Below are 12,949 nucleotides of genomic sequence, written 5' to 3'. Positions count from 1 at the left end.
AAGCTAAAAGAGTTGAGAGGATTTTGACTACTGTTTGGAGTGAAATTTTGGTGGCCATATCTTTGAAGACCTATGCAGGATAGGATTATATTTTGGATTGGGAATGCCTTCTTTATTTGCAAATGGCTATGCTGGATATTTAATTAGGCTTTTCCAGTTTCTACAAAATAATTATAGCGGGAAATTGAAGTATAAATAGAATATTAACTGAAGCAGAATATTAACATATATGGAGAAAGAAGGATAGTATAGGCAAAGAGAAAAACATATGCAAAGACTATTCTACATATACAGAATGTAGAGGATATTTTAGGAAATGACTAATTTGTTGCTGCTAAAATATAAGTACAATGTACAAACTCTCCAATAATGCTACCCCACTTTTAATACACAAGATCTCAGTGAGCACACATTCATTGTCTAGTGGCTTCAATCTGCAGAAGCTGTTCTGCAGATGGTGTTCTTCTAGCTTTCTCTAAAGCTGTACGTAATATAAGGGATCAAAAGGAAGCTGAATTCCTTTCGTTGTTATTCGAGGCTATGTTGTGTTTCAGTTCTCAAAGTATAGGAACCAAGTTTTATTTCTGGAGAAATGGGAAAAAGTTCTGTTTCCCACTTTTTTCTGAGCCTAAAAGCAGGATAGCTTGAGCTTCAGTGTCTCGAAAGGACCTCTTGGGAAAAGTTCCTTCAGCATCTGCCCAGATAAGACCTCTTCATAAAGCTTTTAACTAGCATATAAGACCAGCTTTCTCTGTTTTCCCTTTATCTTCTCCCAAGTGATCTGATCATTCATTCCACAGGTATTTACAGGGTACTGACCATGTACTGTTTAGGCTACAAGACTAATGAGTAAATTATGGTCTTGTCATGGAGCTTATATTCCACATTCTGTAATGCTTGAACAGAAACTTCCCCCTAGAGAACTTTTTCAACCCAAAACCAACTCATGAAAAATACATGCTTCTAGGTGCTGCTTACAAATAGGTCAGCCATAACCAATCCTGAATCTCAATTAAGCTCATCAGGGATTCCTGCTAAGTAGAATATGTGTAGAAGAATGGGGCAAATAAGACTAGAAAGATAGGTTGGGGATAGATCGTCGAGGACCATGAGTGTTGAGCTAAAGAGTAGGAACTTTCCTTATAAGGCTATGGGAGGTGTTGAGATTTTCGGAAGGAAAGCTAATATTTAGGGAGATTACTTTTGTAGCTTTATGTGGTGGATATTAGATGCTAAAACTAAGGATCTCTTATGTTACCTTGTGAGTGAAACTAGCTTTTGAAGGGCTGAAAAGAAGCTGCCCTTGCCATCCTACCTTATTGAGAGCAAAGCGGTGTTCGTTAGTAGGCAGTTGTTTGTTTAGGGGTTGTATTTTCAAGCGCAACGGAAACTATTTACTATCCTGTACAGCATTGCCATAGATAAAAATGCTTTCTTTGAAGGTGTTTCTCTTTCACATGTAAGAAAAACTTTTCCACTAACATTTCAAATTATAAAAAATTACATTGTTAAAGACTAAATAAATAATACCTTACTGCATTTATTATGGTTAGAATAGAGATTTAACACCACATTCTTGAACGACAAAAATTATTTTTCCCATCTCCTTCATCAACAGGGAATATCTGAAAATTTCTTGTAAGATTTTTGATAGGTTCCCATAACATTTTTCTTACATATTCATGATTAGCTTTAATATTTCTTTTTACTATACCTACTCAATAACATTTTTTTAATTTTAGCTTTATTGAGGTATAATTGACAAATAAAATTGTGAGATATTTAAAGTGTACATCATAGTGATTTGATACATGTATACATTGTGAAAAGATTCTCCCCATCTAGTTAATTAACACATTCATCACTGCAAATATTTACCTTTTGTTGGTGAGAACATTTCAGTTCTACTTTTTCGCAAATTTCAATTATACAATACAGTGTTATCCACTATAGTCCCCATGTTCTACATTAAATCCTCGGACCTTATTCATCTTATAGTTGAAAGTTTGTACCCTTTTACCAATCTCTATTTCTCCCAACACCCGAGCCCCTGGCAACCACTTTTCTACTTTCTGTTTCTATGAGTTAGATTTTTTTTTAGATTCCACATATAAGTGATATGATGCAGTATTGGTCTTTCTCCGTCTGGCTTATTTCACTTAGCATAATGCCCTCAGGGTCTATCCATGTTGTCTCAAATGGCAGGATTTTCTTCTTTCTCACTGCTGAATAATAATCCATTATGTACATACACATATATATACACACACCACATCTTCTTTATTCATTCGTCTATTGATGGACAATTAGGTTGTTTCCATATCTCGGTTATTGGGAATAATGCCACAATGAACGTGGGAGTGCAGATGTCTCTTTGATACCCTGTTTTCTTTTCCTTTGGATAGATACTGAGAAGTGGATTGCTGGATCACATGGTAGTTCTATTTTTAACTTTTCAGGAACCTCCATACTGTTTTCCATAGTGGTTGCACAAATTTACATTTCCACCAACAGTGCACAAGGGTTTCATTTTCTCCATGTCCTCGCCAACACTTGATATTTCTTGTCTTTTTGATAATAGTCATTCTGTTCACTTGCAGGTAACAAAAGTTGTTTTTCTTTTGCTGCTTTTAAGATTCTCTCCTTGTCTTTAATTTTGGCAGTTTAATTATAATGTGTCTTGGTGTGGGTCTCTTTAGATTCATCTTTTTTGGAAGTTTCTGGGCTTCCTGGATCTGGATGTCTGTTTCTTTCCCCAGGTTAGGGAAGTTTTCAGCCATTATTCCTTTGAATAAGTCTTCTGACCCTTTCTCACTCTCTTCTCCTTCTGCGACCCTTATAATGCAAATATTTGTCCACTTCATAGTGTCCTATAAATCCCCTACGATATTTTCACTCTTTTTTTCTTTTTACTCCTTTGATCGGATGAATTCCACTGCCCCATTTCTTTGTTTGCTACAATCCTGTGGGACCCATGAACACAAGCCCCTCTGGCCACCAGAGCCAGGAGATCAACAGGTGCATGCTCAGGTGGCAGCCACATAAACCAGGGTGTCAGCCACGTGCACAAGCTTTTTCCTGGGCGACACTGGTGACCTGGAGCAGGCCAGGGGGATAACATGGAGATGGCACCCCCTGGCATCCCTGATTTCCAGGAAAGATCGGGGTCAGCCCCTAGATGTGTGCTAAATTAGAAGCCTGACCCTCAGGCAGCAGCTTTTACAATATGTAAATAAACCTCTGTCAGGGAAAGACTGGGAGTTGGATGTGTCTGTCTGTAACCTCTGTGCTGAGCCCTGGGGAGATAGCCACAGTGAGTCTTGAGGAGCCTGTTAGGAACTCTTTCTTTGCTTGCTATAGTCATGTGGGTCTCGTGGATGCAAATCCCTTTGGCTTTTGGAGCTAGCGTTTAGGGGGCCTCTCAGGTGGAAGTCTTAAAATTTGGGATACTTGATGTTGGGTCCAAACCCTTTACCCTTCAGGGAGAAGCCGAGAGTTGTGAGTTTTCTCCTGATTATATTTTGCTGGGGTGGGGTGGGGTTTATGGCCAGAGCATGTCTCAGCCTTTCCTATCCATTTATTTGTTAGTAGTTTCTTGCTTGCCCAATGTGTAGAAGTTGCTCAGCTAGTTTCTGGATTTCTTTCAGAGGAAATTGCTCCCTGTGTAGCTGTAGATTTGGTGTGTCTATGAGAGGAGGTAAGTGTAGGAGCTTCCTATGGTGCCATTTTGAACTGGAACTCCTAATAATATTTAATGCAAGTAATTAATTGTCTGCTCATTTTCCATTTTGTAACATTTTATCCTAGTTTTTCTGTTTTTTGCATTGAATGCTTTTTTTAAAATTATACTCTTTTTAAAACAGAATTCTCATTTATAGAAGCCTATGTCATAATCATATATTAATAAGTTGACAATAAAAAGATAAACATTTTTTAAAATAATTCATCTTTTATTTACAAAGTAACATGAATATGCAACATTTAAAAAAATTAAAGATAGGTTGAAAATACATTTTATGTTTTAGTAATATATAATAATTGGATAAAAAATTGACAGAGAAATATATAGAGGGTCCTGTTTTAGCCTGGGTTCCACAGAAAGCAGAGCCTGAGGTAAACGACTTACCTAAGACCATGTTATTGAGAAGTACAATACCAGGGAACAGGAGTGAGGGAAATGTTGAGGGAAGTAGAGAAAAATAAAAAGCCAATTACTAGGACATGCTATTGATTTGTCTGCTGCAAAATGCAATTGACTGCTGATATCCCAACCACCAATAGGCTGCATAAACTGCATCACAGGACAGTGTATTTTGTTTCCCATTTATCAATGTTTCACCCAAAAATGTGTCATTCTAGATTGTGCTTCATGAGTACTTAGCTGGGTCCCATTGCTTCCCAAGCCTTTCAATTAACAGGGGACTCTTGGGAGCAGGAAACAAGAGATGCATGGCACAGGTACGAGGGATGGGGCTATCATTATTCATGCAAAGCTGGTACCCATAGGTACAAACAAGAGACAAATGAGACCAAGAAGCTTCGAAGTAGCACATAAGAGTTATTTTATACAGGTCTCAAAAGTACAAATATTGATTGTTGGGTTTGTTTCTAATTATGCAATAAAAATGCATAAATAATATTCTGGTGACATTTCACATGTAGCACACTCAAAATATGTGCACTTAAATATTTACATCTCTTCACTATTGCCAAAATCCGGGAGACGTTGGTTTGTCCAAAAATTGATCATTAATATTTTTACTACCACTTTTGCTGCTGAATAGAGATAATTAATATTTGTGATGAATTACACAGAAGTACTAGCTGACAGATTTCCGGAATTTGTAACTTTTCCGTTTAGATGTCTAGCACCAAACTGTCTTGACATCTGCATAAAGATTTGAGGAAAAGCGTCAGAGAGTTTGTTTAACCGGAAGTATGAAGGGATTTAATCCCAGTAGTTGAGTGGGTGGGTGATTATGCAAATACACCCACCGGAAAAAGCTGTTGATATTTAAATTAATGCCCATATTCGCCTCAGTCTTTCCCCTACAAGACAGCACATACTTTTTACTGAATATTCAAAACCGAAAATACTTCATCTTTGGAAACAAGATTTTTTACTTAAAGCATTTACTTTGTAAACCTTCAAAGCAGCTTTTTTTCAAAAATACTTAAACAGGTCTGCAGATGGCAGAGATTTAACGTTTTGGTGGATAACACACGTGGCTTTTTCAGTAGGAAAATCTTATCACGACGATATAACTCATTTTACATGTAGCATGTATGAATTTATTGTATAAAAGCTGTGTGCGAGACACACCATATTTACATTTTTTTCTAGATTAACTTAAACCTGACGTGAGACTCTATCTCTCAACCTAGCAGAATATCCAATATTACTTATGATGGTGCTCCACAAGCTTTCTTGGTGTCAGGATAATGGCAAAATGCACAGTCCTTTCACTATTTCAATGCCATAGTTAGCTCTGGTCATTCTACTATGAGATGCCTCTTGGCCCAGATGCACAGTTACTCGTTCTCACAAGGAGTGGTACTGAAAAGCCATCCTGCAGGTGCATTGCCCTGACCCTCTCCCAGCTATCCAGCCAGTTCTCTCTGTGGGAGTAGAGTGCAAGTTCCTGTCCCCATAAGTCCTCTGACATTTCCATTACTCTCCCCCCAGAGAATCCAACTCTCCTCCAGGTCTGGCTGTATCTCTCTCACTGCCCAAGTACTTGTCTCTTTCCTCCCTTCCCCGTTGGTGAAACTTCAGCTTAATTTCTTCCTCAGAGACCTGGAGGGGGTTTTTCCTCAACAATTAAAATCCAGAGAAGTTCTTAATTTTCTCTGATCAGTAGGAAAGAGTCAGACATAAGAATTTCAGTGGAAGTCTTGACACAAAAGTAATTCTATATCTTCCCCCCGAAAATGTTTGTGAGCTAAATTTAATGCTCATTGGAAGTAAGTATTGTTAATCTAATTTTTCCATAACTTTATTTCTTCCCCAGCATCAGTCCCTTCCCCCAAATTATTTTAACATTTATATTTACTGTGTAATGTGTCCTTTATTATAAGATGGATCTAATTTTTTCTGGAAAAGTATTGAGTGCAGGGGAGGAGGGATTGTTTAAAAATGTTTTTAAAATAATAGGACACTTTTTGTATATTTTGAGAAATTTCTCTTAAGGTAGCCTTTGGTGAATTCTCTTAAAATGTGAATTGATAACCTTTTCCGTTTTATACTTGGTAATTTTTGGTTTCCATACTCAGTATGTATTCACACATGATCTCTAACATGTATGTGAAATGATTACACAGAACTGCACTAAAACTAGCAGGACATCCTGCATTTTGGGGTGGAGCTGCATGAGATCGAGAGGGGATTTTTAATTTCCTTTTGTATTATATATTCAAGTTTCTGTTTAACAGAGATATATTTTTCTTTTGATAAAATTGAAACTCCGAAGTGAGGCTTTTTTGAACCCAAGGGTGGATCATTCAGCATCAAAGTGGGCAATCACCAAAGAGAATATAGACCATGGCCGCAGACAGAGAAAACTCGTGGTAGAAAAACAAAGACTCTCACACAGTCATCACAGACACAACACATCACAGACACACAGCCGTTAATGTCAGGGCTTGTAGAAGAAAAACAAAGCCTCTCATAGAAATTATATTTCTCCTTCAAAGTAAAATCTGAAATATTGGCTTAATAGACAAATTAATTTATAAGCTGACCTTTACCCACTAAACCATCTTGAACCTTAGTCCTCCTACTCACTATATTGAAAGTCAGAGAGATTACAGAAATTGTCCTAGATGATTGATGGAATAAGGATTCAGCCTAGAACATTTTTACTGTAAAAAGTATATTCTTTCCATTTGTGTAAGAGGAGGTATTTTCTTAGTCCTGATATTAATGCTGCATCCGTGGGAATATTACAGTTTGAGTAGCAGGGTGGGGTGAGGAGGAGCCTCACCTCTACAGCTAAGGTTAAATTACAAATCGATAATCTTATTTCCGTTGACATCTAGGTTTACCCCATTTTTGAGAGGGAATAAACCTTTTGCCTTTTTTATCTGATGATGAGTACCTGGTGTATCAAATATGGTCTGGTGAAATAAGGATAAAAAACATGAGGAAAACACAAAGATCTAAGAAAAGAACCGTGAAAGTGGCTTATCCAAGGGGTAAAATGTACTGCAAAAAGGTATTATTTTTCTGATTAGTCACTATGATTTAGAGGGCTACACTTTATAGTCAAAAGACAACATGAAAAACATTCTAATTAAACAATTTCCCATCCCCTGATTTTAACTTTTTAAAAATTTCACTTAAAATAACAGAACTTGAATTGAATCAATCCTGCATATTTGAGCTGTTCAATTTGGTTTTGTTCACTTTCAGTTTCCATCTGGGATCGAAATATATGCTGCCAAAGTAAGCCTAGGAAGGCGGCTTGTATGGGTTTCCCATCTGGGATCTCTGACACCAGGCCAGCAGTCTCCCAGGAGACCTTCCATTGGGTCATAGCCAAATTTAGGGTTATTATTTTCAGTATTTAATGTTAGCATGAAACCAACAGGAAATTAAGTAAGGTGTAGAACATCTACAGGGGCTTCTCCAGTGGGTGGGCAATAGTGATTTAGAGCAGAGCTTTTGGAATCACGTGTTTGAGGTTGGATTTAGCCTTTTATCATATGTTTGACTTTCAGCAAATTACTTAATTTCTCAAAACCTCATATTTATCATATGTTGTTATTGTAAGGATTATAGGAGGAAATACAAGCAAAGCCTTTATCATAATACCTGTTACCTAATAGAGCTCAATAAATATTTACAAACTAAATCTAACTTACAATGCCAATGGATTAAATAATCAGGTTTGTCATCAATTATTATTTCTAAATGTACTGCCTAAACAGTATTATAGAAATAATACAAATAAAATGTGAAAAAAAAATCACCCCAAATTTTACTCACTACCTTAAAAATCAGGCACAAATTCTTCTTTATTTTTTGTTAATTATTAGTACATATGCTAATAATGTTTACATGGTGAAATCACACTATAGATACAGTTTCAAGAGCTAATAAAATTTCAGCTCCCTAAAGACAAAGATAGTATCTATCCTGTTCACTGCTATATATCCACTGTAATGCATATTTATTGAGGTAAATTGAATATGCATTTTAAGGATAGTCTTCATAACCATTATTTTTAGTAAGTAGACTGTAATTTACCTAACTAAATTCAATGTTGCTGTAACCACAGTTTCTAGTTTTCAAAAGATAGTCCTAATTTATGACTCTTATAGATCAATAAATGTTGTTATTTATTTTTAGTGCTACCTTTCTCTCTAACTAGTGTCCTAACTTAAATGAATTATATAATTTTGGTAACCAACTTTTTGATTTTATAAATGATACTGTGATAGACATCTTTTCATATTTAGTTTTTACTCCTCTGGTGTTATTTCTGTAGGAAGAATTGACAAAAATTAGTATTTGGTCAAGTAGGGATATTTCAAAATAAGCTGTAAATGCTTCCATTTTTGAAGGATTGAGTCTTTTAAGAAAGAAAAATTATACTCTATTCATTTTCTTATAATTTCTTATAAAGTTATGTGATTTCACCAAAGTTCAGATGGATTAATTATACTGTTATTTCTCTACCAATGGATTTCAGGATCTATCAAAAAATAAACAAGACAAAAATGTTGTCTGTTCTCTATAAACTTTTAAGTATTTTACAAGTGGCTTTCAAACCATGGTTTGATCGATTAATTCATTCACTAAATCTAATAGGTATTAACTGTTGCAAGTATTTCCTTATTTTTCTAAATCAAATTAAAATTTCCTGTATACTCTCAACTCATTAAGATTGGCAAGAAGTTGATTATCAATTTTTGATGGACTCCTTTCCCTCTCTAGTACTCACATGGTCCTAACAAATAGGTACTTGTGGAGAAGACTTAAAAGTCTGGTTATTTCCATCAGTGCCATTGTTTTCTTTGGTTTCTCAAACATTGTGTTGTGAATGATGACCCTCATGGTTGGCATCTTCATGAAACACAGGGATCCTCGACTTTCCCTCAGTGCTGAAGTCCTCTGAGCATAGCCTCTAAGGGAACCCACGTGGCTATTTACTTTGACTTTCCGGGGAGACTACACCCAGCCGGTTTCCAGGGTTACTCTCTATCTTAGTCAGCTTAGGCTGCTATAACAAATTACCATAGACTGGGGGGCTTAAACAATAAACTTCTATTTGTCACAGTTCTGGAAGCTGGTAAGTCCAAGATCAAGGTGCTGGTAGATCAAGCGTCTAGTGGAGGCCACTTCCTGATTTGCAGATTGCCATATCCTCATATGGTGGAGAACAGAGAGAGAGCGAGCAAACTCTCCTGTCCATTCTTATGTGAGCAGTAATCCCATTCATGAGATCTCCATCCTCATGACTGAATACCTCCCAAAGGCCCCACCTCCTAATACCGTCACATTTGGGGTTAGGATTTCAACATATGAGTTTGGGGGAGACACAAACATTCATTCGATAACACTCACCTCTTGTATAGTCCCCAGGGCTTCCTTGTGGATAGTTTGACCTAATTCTCTCAAAGGCCTAAGCTTTTCAAAACACTGCCTGTGCATGTTGAGAATGGCTTCAGAGCAGCTCCACCTCCAGTTTGGGAATATGAAACACAAAATAGTTATTAATTACTCCTAGTGGGGAAGGCAGCATAGAACTAAAGAACTCTAAGGCCTACTTAACCTCCATTCCTGAAGGGGAAAAGGTAGAAGAAATGAAAATTTTTTAAATTTTTGTTTGTAGAGATAATATTAGTTCAAGAATAATAATATCAGAGAGAAGTCAAGATGGCGGCATAGGCAGACTCGGAACTCACCTTCTCCCACGGACACAGCCAATTTACAACTACTCAGGGAAAAATTACCCCTGAGACAGAACTGAAAACTGGATAAGAGGAACTCCTGCAACAACGGACAAACCTAACTGAGGTAGAAGAGGCAGAAACTCCCTTCTGGAGAGAAAAAACACCACCTTCACAACCCACCAGCTTCACGGCCGCCGGGAGCAGCTCACAGGTACGCGGCCTCCCTGGAGGCGCAGGGCCCTGAGCTGGGGAGCGCCCCCGCTGTGGGCATTTTGTGGACCCAGCACAATCGAGACCAGCGGCATAATATCTGACTGTGCCTGCTACTAAAACATTGGGGAGCACCCCCAGAAAACCCGGTTCACAAAGAAACTAAAACCGGCTCTTAAAGGGCCCACGCGCAAACTCACCCGTTTCAGAAAGCATCCTAAAATCACCAGAAAGAAAGGTGCACAGTGCTGTGGTGAAAAGAGACTCACCTAATAGGCCCTGAGTGCATCTCGGTGAGGGTGAGATCTCTCCAGGGACTGGGACATTGGCGGCGGCCATTGTTGTGGCCTGGTGTGGGCGTGCTGACACAGACACCATTGGAGTTCTCCCTGGGGCCTGCTAGCCCAGGTCTGCCCCACCCACTAGAGCACCGATTTAATCCAGCTCAGCCAGGGCAAGCAGCCCACCCTAGAGACTGGCCCCACCCAACAACAAGCCCTCAGGCAACTAGTGGGCCTGTATAGATTGGTGACTGGATTCTCTGCAGCCTGGCAACTGAGCCAACTTTAGTGGGGCAGGGTGTCCACAAGGAGCTGGTAAAGAGTGTGGGGTGGTGGCAGAGTGGGTGGGGCTCCTGCCGTGGAGAGACTGGGTCCACTTGGGGAGGTCGGGGTGTGCACATGGGGCAGGACAGTGTTGACTGTGGTTGTGGACCTGTGGGTGGCAGGACTTGTCAGCTGCAGAAGACTTGTGCTTCTCAAAGACCCACATAGGGGGTTTGCCCCACCTTCCCAAGTCTGAAACAATTGGGTGCTCCTGTGCCTGAGGCCAGCCCCACACAGCTGCAATCCTCAGAGAGCTGACAAGAGACCTAATAGGCTAGAGGCTTACAGCAATTGTAAGGCCCTGAGCCTAACAACCTGCCACGCTGGGGGCCTACTCACTTAAAAGAAATACTGCAACACAAATGTAGTATTAGAACTTGCAGCCAACTGTGCTGGGGCTCCCCACACCTGATAAAGAGACTGAAGGGCCCACAACAACTACAAGCAGCTGAGCATTACAACAGCTGGCCAGGAGCATAACTCGGCCTCCCTGGGCACCTACAGGGAGAGCAAACAGGCCACAACAGAAGGACACACGTAGCCCACATAGGGGTCACCCCTGGAACATTGAGAACTGAGAGAAGCACAGTGGAAGCCTCCTAAGCCATCACTTACATAAGGTCACCTATCCAAGAACAGAAGACGTAGCTGACCTACCTAATACGTAGACACAAGCACAGGGAAAGAGGCAAAATGAGGAGGCAAAAGAATACATTCCAAGTAAGGGAACAGGACAAAACCCCAGAAAAGGAACTAAGTGAAACAGAAATGAGCAACCTACCCGACAGAGAGGTCAAACTAAGAGTGTGAAGGATGCTCACTGATCTGGGGAGAAGAATAGATGAACTCAGTGAGAATGTCAACAAAGAAATGGAAGATATAAAAAAGAACCAATCAGAAATGAAGAATACAATACTGGAAATGAAAAATTCATTAGAGGGACTCAAAAGCAGAGTAGAGGATACAGAAGAACAGATCTGTGAGCTGGACAAAAGACTAGAAGAAATTACCCAAGGTGAACAGGTAAAAGAGAAAAGAATTAAACAGAGTGAGGACAGTCTAAGGGACCTCTGGAACAACATCAAGCACACTAACATCCGTGTTATAGGTGTCCCGGAAGGCATAGAGTGAGACAAGGGGGCAGAGAATCTATTTCAAGAAATAATAGATGAAAACTTCCCTAACCTAAGGAAGGAAACAGACATCCAGGTACAGGAAGCACAGAGAGCCCCAAACAAGATAAACCCAAAGAGGCCCACACCAAGACACATCATAATCAAAATGTCCAGAATTAAAGATAAAGAGAGAATCCTAAAAGCTGCAAGAGAATGTCAAGTTACATACAAAGGAAACCCCATAAGGCTATCAGCTGACTTCTCAGCAGAAACCTTACAGGCTACAAGAGAATACCACGATATATTTATAGTGCTAAAAGGAAAAAACTTACAGCCAAGAATACTCTACCCAGCAAGGTTATCATTCAAAATGGAAGGAGAGATCAAAAATTTCCCAGACAAGCAAAAATTAAAGGAGTTTGTCACCAAGAAACCAGTGCTACAAGAAATGTTAAAGGGACTGATTTAAGGGGAAAAGAGAAGACCACAAATAGGAAAAATTATCTATTTCCATGATAAGAACGTAATGGATACAAATGCACAAAAAAGAGGTTAGATATGATATCAAAATCATAAAAGGAGGGAGGAGGGGAGTTAAAGAGTACAGCTTTCAGACAGAGGTCAAACTAAAGTGACCATCAATTCTGTATAGAAGAAGAAAGGAACAGAGAAGGACTACTAAAACACTGAGAAAAAAAATTAAAAAATGGCAGTAAGTACATACTTATCAATAGCTACTTTAAACGTCAATGGACTAAATACTCCAATTAAAAGGCATAGGGTGGCTGACTGGATAAAAAAACAAGACCCATATATATGCTGCATACAAGAGACACACTTCAGACCTAAAGACACTCACAAATTGAAAGTGAAGGGATGGAAAAAGATACTCCACGCAAATGGCAATGAAAAGAAAGCTGGGGTAGCAGTACTCATATCAGACAAAATAGACTTTAAAACAAAAACTAAAAAGAGACAAAGAAGGGCATTACATAATGATCAAGGGAACAATCCAACAAGAGGATATAACACTTGTAAATATCTACACACCCAATGTAGGTGCACCTAAATATATAAAGCAATTATTAACAGACATAAAAACAGAAATAGACAGTAACACAA

General features: G+C 38.8%; 1 long non-coding RNA gene across 1 annotated transcript; it reads right to left on the bottom strand.

Annotated features, from left to right (window-relative positions):
- Nucleotides 1-2,423: 2,423 nt before the first annotated feature.
- On the bottom strand, nt 2,424-10,662 carry LOC131414863 (uncharacterized). Its single transcript, XR_009222247.1, has 3 exons — nt 10,377-10,662; nt 9,569-9,683; nt 2,424-3,741 (listed from the first exon to the last, which is right to left on the bottom strand). It is a non-coding gene; the product is annotated as an uncharacterized LOC131414863 (long non-coding RNA).
- Nucleotides 10,663-12,949: the final 2,287 nt, after the last annotated feature.

Source organism: Diceros bicornis, chromosome 15 (genome assembly GCF_020826845.1).
Source record: "Diceros bicornis minor isolate mBicDic1 chromosome 15, mDicBic1.mat.cur, whole genome shotgun sequence".
In the NCBI taxonomy this organism is placed as follows: domain Eukaryota; kingdom Metazoa; phylum Chordata; class Mammalia; order Perissodactyla; family Rhinocerotidae; genus Diceros; species Diceros bicornis.
The sequence above is the reverse complement of the archived record's forward strand: the minus strand, read 5'-3'. Positions and strand labels throughout refer to the sequence as shown.